Here is a 13,919-nt window from a genome sequence, read left to right as displayed (position 1 = left end):
TGGATGCCAAGAGAGTACAGAAATAACATGAGAAACTTGTCATAACCTCTAACGACATCGGGATCATACTTGAAACATTTGATGAGCATCTCGAGAATTTTAAAATGAAACGAGAGTGGATGTAGCGGATATGAAAGAGTGTCGGATAACTTGGAGACAACTGCGATGTCCAAGTTCATCAGAAGTTCTCAAGAGCCATAATCTCATCTGAGGAGCGCTCTTCAAGAGCTGAAATAAGTATCTACCTTATCATCGCTACTTTGAATGACACATTGAGCACCATTACATTGTTTGGTTGGTATTGACCACATGTATTATAGTATTTGTAGATACAATGTATGTCATAATATGGGTCCTTAACAAGACCTTTTAGTAATTTAGGTAGGTTTGGACATTCTTTTATTTGTGTTTTGCCTGAAAATTTCTGTAGCCATTTTGTGACCGAACATATCCCCGAGACTACACGCTAATATTATTGTAACAAACTGTCAATTAAAATGTTCAAACCCTCGAGTCCCTAGTGTTTCTCTTGGCTTTGTCTCTCCGTGCATTAATTACATATAAGGGACAAATAAATTATGCGCTCTGCTACCAGTGACGTTTTCAATAACGACGGAGAATATTTCGTCTTGGTGTTCGCCAAAACTTTCCAATCTTTCCATCCAATGGTTCAAATCGATAGGTTAGTTGTCTAAAAGAGAGTTCCTATATATAGTTATTCGAGGAGAGCTTTCGAAAATGGGTTCTCAGTGAGGCCAACACAAGGAAGGAGTAACCTTGTATTATTTGCTGAAAAGACTGTTGGTCGTAAGTAAATGGATCACGATCACGAACAATTTGTCATACTTGTAGGTTGTACATACTAAACATACATCAGTATGTTAAGAGTTTGACTTTTGCTGGTTTTTGACTTACAACAGAAAGTAGGTTTGGACATTCTTTTATTTGTGTTTTGCCTGAAAATTTCTGTAGCCATTTTGTGACCGAACATATCCCCGAGACTACACGCTACTGATTTGTGGAAGCCCTACTGCAAGTCTATACCAAGCCCTTCTGTTTTTTTACTCGACTCTATTTATAGATCTCATATTTTCAAGTTCTGAAAAAATATATAATGTGTCATAATTGTTTGTTAAGAATTTTATTTATCAGCAGCAAGTTCTTTGACGGGTGTAATTATTCAGTTGTTTAAAGTATTATGTTTTAAAACTCAGAACATCATAATTTTTATGAATTTTTCTGGCTCGCATATTTTGAAATCAGAACAGAAATATTAATGGTATACAATTTGTGGGTATTATAAATGACTGTTCAGTTGTTTAAAGTATTATGTTTTAAAACTCAGAACATCATAATTTTTATGAATTTTTCTGGCTCGCATATTTTGAAATCAGAACAAAAATATTAATGGTATACAATTTGTGGGCATTATAAATGACTAGAGATCGTAAAACATAGCGATATACAACGTCATACATGAGTTATTCAGCCTGATAACATCAATGCCATACTTGTCTTTGTCATTCAATACTTTTTCTACTTTCAAGAGATATACATATTACCAGTAGATTAACACAAGATTGACCTGCATGCAAAAGTCAACAATATCCAACAGTTTACCAATATCAAAGGTCCCATGGTAAAGCTTAATAAAGGTGTTGAGGTCATAGAAAGGTTTCAATTCGGTAGTAAAATATTGATCACTTATACAACGTCATACATGAGTTATTCAGCCTGATAACATCAATGCCATACTTGTCTTTGTCATTCAATACTTTTTCTACTTTCAAGAGGTATACATATTAACAGTAGATTAACACAAGATTGAACTGCATGCAAAAGTCAACAATATCCAACAGTTTACCAATATCAAAGTTCCCATGGTAAAGCTTAATGAAGGTGTTGAGGTCATAGAAAGATTTCAATTCGGTGGTAAAATATTGATCACCTGACTGTAGACGTAGTCTAGCATAGATCTTCATCTAAATGTCTAAATCCGCACCTGTAGCATGGAGATAAATCTTCTGCATACCAACAAGGATAGACACAGAAGATACCTCCACTTTCCTCGCAGACATAGCTGCAAGAAACAATACAGTTATAAAAGCGTAATTTATTGCATTTCATGATAGGAGACTATTAAGAACAATGTGTATCTACTGACAATATCTCTAAATGGTGAAGAGAAAGAGGAATCTGCTCACCTGCTTGAACAAAATGTGTGAATGTAGTTAGATAAGATGGACGGGCGGACATTATAGGAGACTTTGGAGTATGAAGCTAAGGTGTCAAGCCAAGTATCTAAGGATACGATGAGAAGAAACGAGATGATTATCACTTTATCCTGAGATCGACCTACTTAAAATCGAGAACTAAAACTTGAACCAACTATTTAATTGTGCAAATCTGAAAATGACCTGATTGAACTGTATAGGTATTACCGATTGTTTGAGGAAATTGAAGCACGGAGCTAATCATTGCGCAAATTAGTTGAGAGATATGAGGCATCCATTCTTGAAATTCTCAATCAAACACTGATCGATGTGATGTAATTATTACAAACAATAAACAATGCACCTACCTAAGGTCGAACAAGTTATCCTATTGTTCCAAAAACCTGAACTGCCAGATCATTTGAGGCCAAAATCCACAATGGTAAAGTGGCAATCACAGTAGTGCACAATGCCGCCGCCATAATTAAATCCCTATCTGATTCCAACAACAATGCAGCCACGATAAAACCATTTCGTGCAATTATCCGAGAAACAAAGTGGCTCGCCCCGTTATCTAAACTTCAAACCATGAACCAGACACAACTGTATTAAACTTTAAAGCATTGAAAACGTTATGAGAAACAATTACACGAGAGCTCCCCCTAAGGGTCCTAAAAAGCTCTATTCATAATAAAAAGAGTCCGACAATTGTTTTTTAATTAGCTGATTTATTTATGGTAGGTATGTATGTATGTTGCAAAAAATACTGAAACGTAGGGCTGGACTGGAAAATCTTGTCGTACAACAAAGTAACCTGGTTTATAGTAAGATTAGTACCAAAGTATGTCAGTATTGTCGGACAATCCAAAGACTAATGATTAGAAGTGACAAAACTTGAACTTTTAAATCATTGGAAAAGTCGTCTAGACTTGGCACTTACGTATATCTTACGGATTAGCACAATTAGCACATTGGTCATCGAAAACCCATCTTATGTCCACTTAAACCAAGGTTATTCATCTCCATCCCTGGCCTGCAATCATGTTGCCTGGTTACGTTGGTTACTAGCTCGTTATTATTATTGGATATGTTTTATTATGTGTAACTAATGGGTTCTTATTAGCCAGATGCAATTCGAATGTCGAACTGCATATAAAATATGCCCTGCTAAATTATTGCTTCTTCTCTCGAGTGTTCAGAGAATATCAATAGCTTATTAAGTTTTATTACAAAACTTCGCACTTTTTTTTTATTTTCTTTCACAATAGGTTTGAAGTGTTTGAACAAACAAACGTCTAAATCTGTTTTTACTCGGTGTTGTTTGGGTTCATCAACTCGTCATTACAAGGTCCGAATGGATGTTTAAATTGCAGCTATTTTCTGCTACATGTGGTCATGTGCTCTATCTAATTTGATTCTATGTATCGAGATGTTCCTGAAGTTTATAATGATGATCAGTTGCAAACACTTATGTTAGGGATGTTTGCCTGTTTCTAAAGTTTTTCTTGAAGAGGACGGGACGATACATACGAGTACAAAAGAAAACAGGTCAGACAGTGAATTCCCTAAGAGTTCTATGTTCTATGCCTAGAAGTTGAAAAAAATATCAAGTTTGTTACACACTTATGGTCATTATCAGTTTCACAATATAAAGATTGACATGACAGCTGATTGTTCTTGTCAATATTTCCAAGAACTACTTTTGTTTTCTAATAATAAGCTTCACTGGTCACATACCCTGCTAAATTATTGCTTCTTCTCTCGAGTGTTCAGAGAATATCAATAGCTTATTAAGTTTTATTACAAAACTTCGCACTTTTTTTTATTTTCTTTCACAATAGGTTTGAAGTGTTTGAACAAACAAACGTCTAAATCTGTAATCTGTTCTTGGTTCTTACTCGGTGTTGTTTGAGTTCATCAACTCGTCATTACAAGTTACAAGGTCCGAATGGATGTTTAAATTGCAGCTATTTTCTGTTACATGTGCTCTATCTAATTTGATTCTATGTATCGAGATGTTCCTGAAGTTTATAATGATGATCAGTTGCAAACACTAATGTTAGGGATGTTTGCCTGTTTCTAAAGTTTTTCTTGAAGAGGGCAGGACGATACATAAGAGTACAAAAGAAAACAGGTCAGACAATAAATTCCCTAAGAGTTCTATGTTCTATGCCTAGAAATTGAAAAAAATATAAAGTTTGTTACACACTTATGGTCATTATCAGTTTCACAATATAAAGATTGACATGACAGGTGATTGTTCTTGTCAATATTTCCAAGAACTACTTTTGTTTTCTAATAATAAGCTTCACTGGTCACATGCATGTAGTCGCTGATTCAGCGTGATTTCCATCAAAGATTGCATATCGGTACTCGTAATCTTTTAATTAAACCATGATATCACTAGATTCAACGTTTGATAAAACCACCACATGCATCTAGAAATTTAATTTACATGGACTTGCAGATATGTACTCGTATGTCTATGAAGCGTGTATAATATTAATGAAGCCTATGTTAATACTGCGGTATTTGAAAACAACGCTGCAGAATGAATGAATCTTGGCTGCACACATAGAAACATAACACACACAGACATACATAATTATACATAATCAATATTTTCTGTGTACGCATTTTGCATAGCAATTAATTCGCAATGTAATTCATTAGTGTACCGAAACACAGTAAACTTTTTTTAATGCATTGTGGCAAATATTTGCACACTGTTCGCTCTAATGAATAGCATGCCGTTTTCTCCTGTATTGTTCTTTCACGGTTGACGAACACGATGGGAGTTTGATAATATTATGCAGATAGATTTTGTGTTCAAGCATTTAATTTTATTGTTTGTTTACATTTGCACATTTTCGTACAAATCCGTAATGAAAATCTGGATGGAGATTCGCTCTTGAATTTCCGAGTTAGTGGATGCTCAATGAACACCTAGTAGGTACACATTTGCTATGTCTTATTGGACTTATCCCTTCTGACCTACTCAATACTCATTAGTAGGTCATCATGAATCTATATAATTATCGTAATCATAAAGTCTTCGTGCCCTACTTCTTAAGTGAAGAACAGATTTTTCCATAAAAATCATTAAAACCAACACCACATCTACTAAGTACTCGTCATACTCCAATGGTGAACGAGAGAGTACCAAGTTATGTCTCTATCTCCTGGTCGCGGACTGTCTGCGTCTTTTCTTGAAGTTCTGGCACACCAAGCTAGTCACTTCCTTTTACCGGCGATTCTGATAGGACTAGAGCTATCTCCGACTATCTTTTGTATACGGCATACCACCCGCTTCTAGACCCGCATCTAATCAAAGCTTTGCTATTATTAGCATTCCTTTTGTTTCAGACATTTCTGTAATGGGTTTCACCGGGCTGAACTTTATAATGGATGGCCACTTGAATACTCTCCATTTGAACAAAACCAGAAGTATTGGTAAATGGTATCAAGTAGTCCCCGTACTGTAAGTGCATTATTTCTTCTCCTTCTTCCGCTGCTTGTTCTTGTACAAGAGCATGTTTCTCCCTTCGTACAAGTACACACATTGGTGAAGAGATGTTTAACATAGTAAAAGTAGCATTTCTAAATGTTTCAACTAATTGGTCTCAATAACAAACAATGAAATATCACACCATGCTTTACGTACAATACAACTAATTGGTCTCAAACACAAACAATGAAATATCACACCATGCTTTACGTATCCATGCTTATTGTAGCTGTGTATTACAATTGTAGCTCGTTTCTCGTTGATTCATTTATCCCGGGACACACACATTTATTTGTCTTTTGTACACGACAGCGAAATATTCAACCCCCTGACAATATTATTGTAACAAACTGTCAATTAAAATGTTCAAACCCTCGAGTCCCTAGTGTTTCTCTTGGCTTTGTCTCTCCGTGCATTAATTATAAGGGACAAATAAATTATGCGCTCTGCTACCAGTGACGTTTTCAATAACGACGGAGAATATTTCGTCTTAGTGTTCGCCAATACTTTCCAATCTTTCCATCCAATGGTTCAAATCGATAGGTTAGTTGTCTAAAAGAGAGTTCCTAGTTATTCGAGGAGGGCTTTCGAAAATGGGTTCTCAGTGAGGCCAACACAAGGAAGGAGTAACCTTGTATTATTTGCTGAAAAATCAAGACTGTTGGTCGTAAATAAATGGATCACGATCACGAACAATTTGTCATGCTTGTAGGTTGTACATACATCAGTATGTAAGAGTTTGACTTCTGCTGGTTTTTGACTTACAACAGAATGATTCCGACTTCTCTCAACTTACAACAGCCCCTGCTTCTTCGCTAATTCAATTATGTGCATCACTTTGACGAGTTTTTTAATCTCCCTTCTCTTCCTTCCCACTTCCCGGTCTGAGTTCGGTTTTTATTGTCTCAATAATTAGATTTCAATTACTGCGGTCGTACGCCGTTATACTTTCTGCTTGTCGCGTTTCCGTGTTAATTTTCCCGCGAGATTTGGAATGTGACACGCGCGCGCGAGTGTCGTGCATTTCCGAATTTCAATTTTGCTGTAATACTTTTGGAAAATGGCATGCCTTACAACCCCTTTGCTCTAGGTCACGCCCAGATGAAATGAAGTCAAAAATTCACAAAGTCTCCGTACTGTAAGTGCATTATTTCTTCTCCTTCTTCCGCTGCTTGTTCTTGTACAAGAGCATGTTTCTCCCTTCGTACAAGTACCTTCTGCATGGACGATTGTCCCTGGATTTTGAGATAACAGAAGACGTTATGTTGAGCCATACTTTAGAGATGCAAGGAAGTGAGAACTAGGAAATCTCTGGGGTTCTTGACCAAATTTCACTTTGAAATTAAGGAGCGCGGTAGCGCTCCGCCCCGCCAAGTCAAGAAAGTTTGACCGTTAGTAATGTTCAATCAAATTAGTAATGTAAAACCTTGAAGTAGGTACCTAGATACCGCTACTCTCTTTTCATACTCGAATTTTTGCCTCAATGCTTACTCTTTTTGGCTAAATTTCAACTTCAACATACCAGTAATATTCAGCCCAGATTGACTGAAAATTTCAGCTCTAAATTATGAACCCACAAAGGGGGAACAACAAAGATTGGATACCAGTGTATACTTAGAGAGTAACGTATCCAAAATCCAAATTCTGTAAACAGTATATGGAGATAAGTGGAAGCCTGACAGGGATGATGATAGAAGCTCCCTCCCTGTGAGGCTCTTAGACAGGAAAGTGAGAACTTCTGATACCAGAATATATAGTTGAATAGTTAAAAGATGGTAAAGAATTACAGGCGTTTTGTCATCTTGTCCTGGTGTTCCGTCCTCGCTTGCTAAAACTCCTTTTGGTCTCTCATCAAACTGCTACATTTGCAGGCAGGTATAGGTTATACGTTACAGGTTATACCCATTGATTATATTGAACAGTGGTTATACGTTACAGTTTACAGGTTATACCCATTCATTATCCAGTATAAGTATAAATCCCACTTTGAAGCTCTCTATTACAAATCTTCAATCTTCCGAATGCAGTCTTTTGAGACATCCTGAACCCATATTGTGTTTTTATATGTACGTGCTCCACAACAAAACCAATAAGATCTTATTCTAAACTCTCTTTGTATCTTTGCTAGTTTATCCTTTGTATCTTGAGGATTAGGAATATTATTTACTTGTCATCGTTTATCAATAAAAAATAAATCGTCCCATATCAATAGCAGTGTGAGGCCTCTATCTGGCTAATTCTATAAATATTGATCCAACTGGTGTCCTGAGCCTGAGCCTATACAAGCACGTGCGGCGTGCCCTTCCTCTATTCTCTGACTCGGTCCCTTGGTAGAAACAATCAAGGAAATATTTTACACACTAAAAATTGATTGCACGTCCCTATTGCATGGATTCGGAACACCGCATAGCAAATCAAGCAAATGTTTCTCATTTTTCGTCCATTCTCCGGTGAGCAGCTTCCTTTTCATTATTTTCGACCCATTTGCTTTCAGCATATTGCTGGCGTTTCCCTCAAAAAGCTTTCGTTCATTATTTTGTTGCAGCTTGCATCGAGTGCGGTTTTCGAGGGTGGAAAAGAATAGAAAACGGTGTTTGATTCCAGCATATTCTTAATGAGGAGAAACTGCAGTTTTCCCTGTGTTTTTAATGGCTCGCGTTTGTGTTTTATTGCTGAATTCTCGTTCTGGAAACTTTGAACCTTTTGAGGGTTATGCAATCCGAATTTCTTGGAGAATCCATAACCCAGGGCTTTTAGTTTCTTTGAAGAATGCACTCCTTTTCTACCTCATAGCATTAACTCCTGAGTCCTGACTTTTCTTTAGTTAGGTATTCTTAAAGCAAACTTCTAATTAACAAAGAATAACGACTGGATGTCGAACTTGAAGATGGGGTTTATAGTAAGATTAGTACCAAAGTATGTCAGTATTGTCGGACAATCCAAAGACTAATGATTAGAAGTGACAAAATTTGAACTTTTAAATCATTGGAAAAGTCGTCTAGACTTGGCACTTACGTATATCTTACGGATTAGCACAATTAGCACATTGGTCATCGAAAACCCATCTTATGTCCACTTAAACCAAGGTTATTCATCTCCATCCCTGGCCTGCAATCATGTTGCCTGGTTACGTTGGTTACTAGCTCGTTATTATTATTGGATATGTTTTATTATGTGTAACTAATGGGTTCTTATTAGCCAGATGCAATTCGAATGTCGAACTGCATATAAAATATGCCCTGCTAAATTATTGCTTCTTCTCTCGAGTGTTCAGAGAATATCAATAGCTTATTAAGTTTTATTACAAAACTTCGCACTTTTTTTTATTTTCTTTCACAATAGGTTTGAAGTGTTTGAACAAACAAACGTCTAAATCTGTAATCTGTTCTTGGTTCTTACTCGGTGTTGTTTGAGTTCATCAACTCGTCATTACAAGTTACAAGGTCCGAATGGATGTTTAAATTGCAGCTATTTTCTGTTACATGTGCTCTATCTAATTTGATTCTATGTATCGAGATGTTCCTGAAGTTTATAATGATGATCAGTTGCAAACACTAATGTTAGGGATGTTTGCCTGTTTCTAAAGTTTTTCTTGAAGAGGGCAGGACGATACATAAGAGTACAAAAGAAAACAGGTCAGACAATAAATTCCCTAAGAGTTCTATGTTCTATGCCTAGAAATTGAAAAAAATATAAAGTTTGTTACACACTTATGGTCATTATCAGTTTCACAATATAAAGATTGACATGACAGGTGATTGTTCTTGTCAATATTTCCAAGAACTACTTTTGTTTTCTAATAATAAGCTTCACTGGTCACATGCATGTAGTCGCTGATTCAGCGTGATTTCCATCAAAGATTGCATATCGGTACTCGTAATCTTTTAATTAAACCATGATATCACTAGATTCAACGTTTGATAAAACCACCACATGCATCTAGAAATTTAATTTACATGGACTTGCAGATATGTACTCGTATGTCTATGAAGCGTGTATAATATTAATGAAGCCTATGTTAATACTGCGGTATTTGAAAACAACGCTGCAGAATGAATGAATCTTGGCTGCACACATAGAAACATAACACACACAGACATACATAATTATACATAATCAATATTTTCTGTGTACGCATTTTGCATAGCAATTAATTCGCAATGTAATTCATTAGTGTACCGAAACACAGTAAACTTTTTTTAATGCATTGTGGCAAATATTTGCACACTGTTCGCTCTAATGAATAGCATGCCGTTTTCTCCTGTATTGTTCTTTCACGGTTGACGAACACGATGGGAGTTTGATAATATTATGCAGATAGATTTTGTGTTCAAGCATTTAATTTTATTGTTTGTTTACATTTGCACATTTTCGTACAAATCCGTAATGAGGAAGAGGTGGATGGAGATTCGCTCTTGAATTTCGGATTAAGTGAATGTTCAATGAACACCTAGTACACATTTGCTATGTCTTATTGGAATTATCCCTTCTGACCTACTCAATACTCATTAGTGGGTCATAATGAATTTACATATCATAATCATAAGGTCTTCTTCCCCTAATCAGGGCCGGATTAGCCCCCCGCGGGGCCCGGGGCAGTTTCATAGGCGCGGGGCCCCCAGGACCTACCCCCCTCCCTACTAGAAAACACTTCTATACCTACCTTCCTACCTAACTCATTTGTATCAATCATTACCTACGGATTTCGAGTTTTCTCTATAGAAAAAACCCATAATATCTATTGTAAGTCCTCAAAGCGCGGGGCCCCCAAAAGCGCGGGGCCCGTGGCAGTCTGCCATTCTGCCTTATGGGTAATCCGGCCCTGCCCCTAATACTATATCTACTTCTTAAGTGAAGAACAGATTTTTCCGCAAAATTCATCAAAACCAACACCACAACTACTAAAGTACCAACTCATCATACTCCAATGGTGAACGAGAGAGTACCAAGTTATGTCTCTATCTCCTGGTCGCGGACTGTCTGCGTCTTTTTCTTGAAGCTCTGGCACACCAAGCTAGTCACTTCCTTTTACCGGCGAGTATTCTGATACTAGAGCTATCTCCGACTATCTTTTGTATACGCCATACCACCCGCTTCTAGACCCGCATCTAATCAAAGCTTTGCTATTATTAGCATTCCTTTTGTTGCAGACATTTCTGTAATGGGTTCCACCGGGCTGAACTTTATAATGGATGGCCACTTGAGAGCGCTCTCCATTTGAACAAAACCAGAAGTATTGGTATCAAGTAGTCTAACAGCACCGAAGAAGCTCTGATACATATGAACAGCGTGTAATTACCTATGTAAAACACTGAGATTTATATTCCGATTCCGATTTGTACAATTTATTGATCCAAGTGACTCGATTATTTTATTCAGTTCCAAGACACTGACTCACTCGTCAGGTGTAGGAATCTGGAATGAACGGAATGCTAGAACCTATGACCCGACATGGGTGGGGTCAAATTCACCCTAGTTCTGACGTAAATACTGTTGGTTTGAGGACAAATTGGCAAGCAAGGTTGGTTTGAGTATAACTATCAACTGCCCAGCAGAGTGAAGTTAACTGATGGACCATTTTGTGCGACGTTTGAAGCCTTTTTTGTTGACGACTTTGGCCCTTTATAGATCTTATAAATAAGACGTCTAAATCTTGTGACATCAATAGTTTAGGATCATGAACCTCAGCCCTTTTGGTGACCAAAGTATAATATTGTATATGAAATTAAACATAGGGATCGAGGCAATTACCAACCCTTCTTCTCTGAGAGGTATTTCTGTCCCATTCAAATTTATTCCTTCTGAAGCTTCTCTTTTCCAAATCCCAGATGGCAGTATTTCTACAAGTACCTACACACATTGGTGAAGAGATGTTTAACATAGTAAAAGTAGCATTTCTAAATGTTTCAACTAATTGGTCTCAAACACAAACAATGAAATATCACACCATGCTTTACGTATCCATGCTTATTGTAGCTGTGTATTACAATTGTAGCTCGTTTCTCGTTGATTCATTTATCCCGGGACACACACATTTATTTGTCTTTTGTACACGACAGCGAAATATTCAACCCCCTGACAATATTATTGTATTAACACCAAAAGCATAATACCCTCCCCGTAACCTTTGCAGTCGCCGTTTTCATGTTTATCTCTACTTAACACAAAAGCTTATCAGGGTGCCCTAATCTTCTCGTTTTTTACCGTCTACTTTCGCCTCCCCTTTCACCTTCCTCTTCTTCTTCCTCCCCTTTTCTCCTTTCTTCCCTTTGACTTTCTGTAAACATATTCAAGTAATGAACTCTTTTTTTTCTTCTAATTTACATTCTTTGAATCTGTTTCATTCTATTTTCTTCTCTCTTATTTTTATTTCAATTTATTTTCCTTTGTTCTTTTTTTTTCAATGTGCAGCTGGAAAATTTTCAACAATAAAATTCTTTCCTCTTTTTTTCGCTGACCTTTTGTGCCGGTAAAAAAAATATTTCTTTTCTTCATCCTGTGTTCGTACATTTTTTGAAAAGGTAAAAAAGTAACAGTTATGCAGGCAATTCAAAAGGCAGTTTCTTTATGACGCATGACGCAGCTATAGAAATGCTAGAATGACCTTTTGCAGAAAGTGTAAACGCCTGACAGAGCGAATTGTATGAACTTACTGTTGTGATTTGGTAGGTTCCGTCATATTTTTTTCTAGATTTAAGGACGTCAATTGATCCAAGTGGAATGTCAGGATTTACGAGTCTCACCTGTGAACAAAAAGAAAATTATAAACTCAAATTAAAAATCAAAAGTACATAGAGAGAACTTATCTATGTACATAGATTAGATATTATTAGCCTTCAGCGTTTATTATAGCCAATGGCCCTACTTATACCAATACCTAATCAACCTCTGAACATGAGTAGGTACCTACCTATTATTAATAATAAGAAATTATTTTACCTATACCATTATTTATGTACAATTGTACACTGTAAAGATATCATTGAAGGGTATGACAACAAGGGTTGTTCTTGTGCTAAAATCGTTAGGATAATATCTGTTGGAATATAATATTTTTAAATGCATTTTTAATGAGTTTAGAGTCCTTAATGTCTTTGAATTCGAAATAGCGCTCCTGCTTACCCAGCTATTTATGGATCCTTTAAGGATGAGTTGAAAGATGAAGGATTACTTGATTACTCCTTGAGCATTATTCATCTTCAAGTTCGACATCCAGTCGTCATTCTTTGTTAATTAGAAGTTTGCTTTAAGAATAACTAAAGAAAAGTCAGGACTCAGGAGTTAAAGCTATGAGGTAGGATCCTTTTGTGTTTTGAGAAAGAAATTAAGAAAAATACCCCGATCAACCCCGTCGCTCGCTTTCGTCCTCCTTTCTTCTTTCTTCCTCGTTCTCGCCATTCTTTCTCGTCCTGTATTTCTTTCGGAGTCATAATTAACATCTGGTGGCAGCTGGTGACGACCGTGAGGTGTGCTGGAGTGACTCGTTTGGTGAATTTTCTTGTAATTTGCTTTCTTTGCCTGGAAGCACCTTGAAACTTTTCATTTTCAACTGACGACACCACTCCAGTTATGATGATTGATAACCGATTCATATGCCAGATTTTCCTGTCATTAGCCACTTGTGTTCTTTTATCGTTTGTTATTTTAATAGGTAAGAAATTTCTATTTGTTGCCATTACTGGTTCTACGGTTGTAGCATCATTCTGCATCATCCTTATTTTTGATGCAAAGAGTGCAAAGATCGTTTTCTCAAACGTCCCTCCCCCTTTGCCTACGCATTTGGCGACTAACGGACTTTCCTACTCTCTCTCCCTCTCCCTCCTTTTCAATTTTCTTATCTCTATCCTCCTTTTTTACTTTCTATTACCCTTACGTATAGGGAACCTATACAAGGTAATGAGAAAGTATTGCAATCGGTCCAAATTTTCAAAATCGGGAAATGGGTGGAAATATCCCCATTGACCACCCACCATAGAACACCACCGTACAAAGGGAAAATACGCTTTTCCCCCACACAGACATACATACGAGTGAATTTATGAGTCTACCTTACTCCCCCATCCTCGTGACTAAGAGTAAATTCTTCACGGTGGAAAGTCTGATAGAAGTGCTTCTTCAAAAGACTGTGATGGATACAAAAAGAGGCATACAAGTCTACATTTGCTGAAAGCTAGCGTACGTTTGCATATTATGCCGTC

The sequence above is a fragment of the Diaphorina citri genome, unplaced genomic scaffold (assembly GCF_000475195.1).
Source record: "Diaphorina citri unplaced genomic scaffold, Diaci psyllid genome assembly version 1.1 scaffold545, whole genome shotgun sequence".
Classification (NCBI taxonomy): Eukaryota; Metazoa; Arthropoda; class Insecta; order Hemiptera; family Psyllidae; genus Diaphorina; species Diaphorina citri.
Note: the sequence above shows the minus strand (reverse complement) of the source record.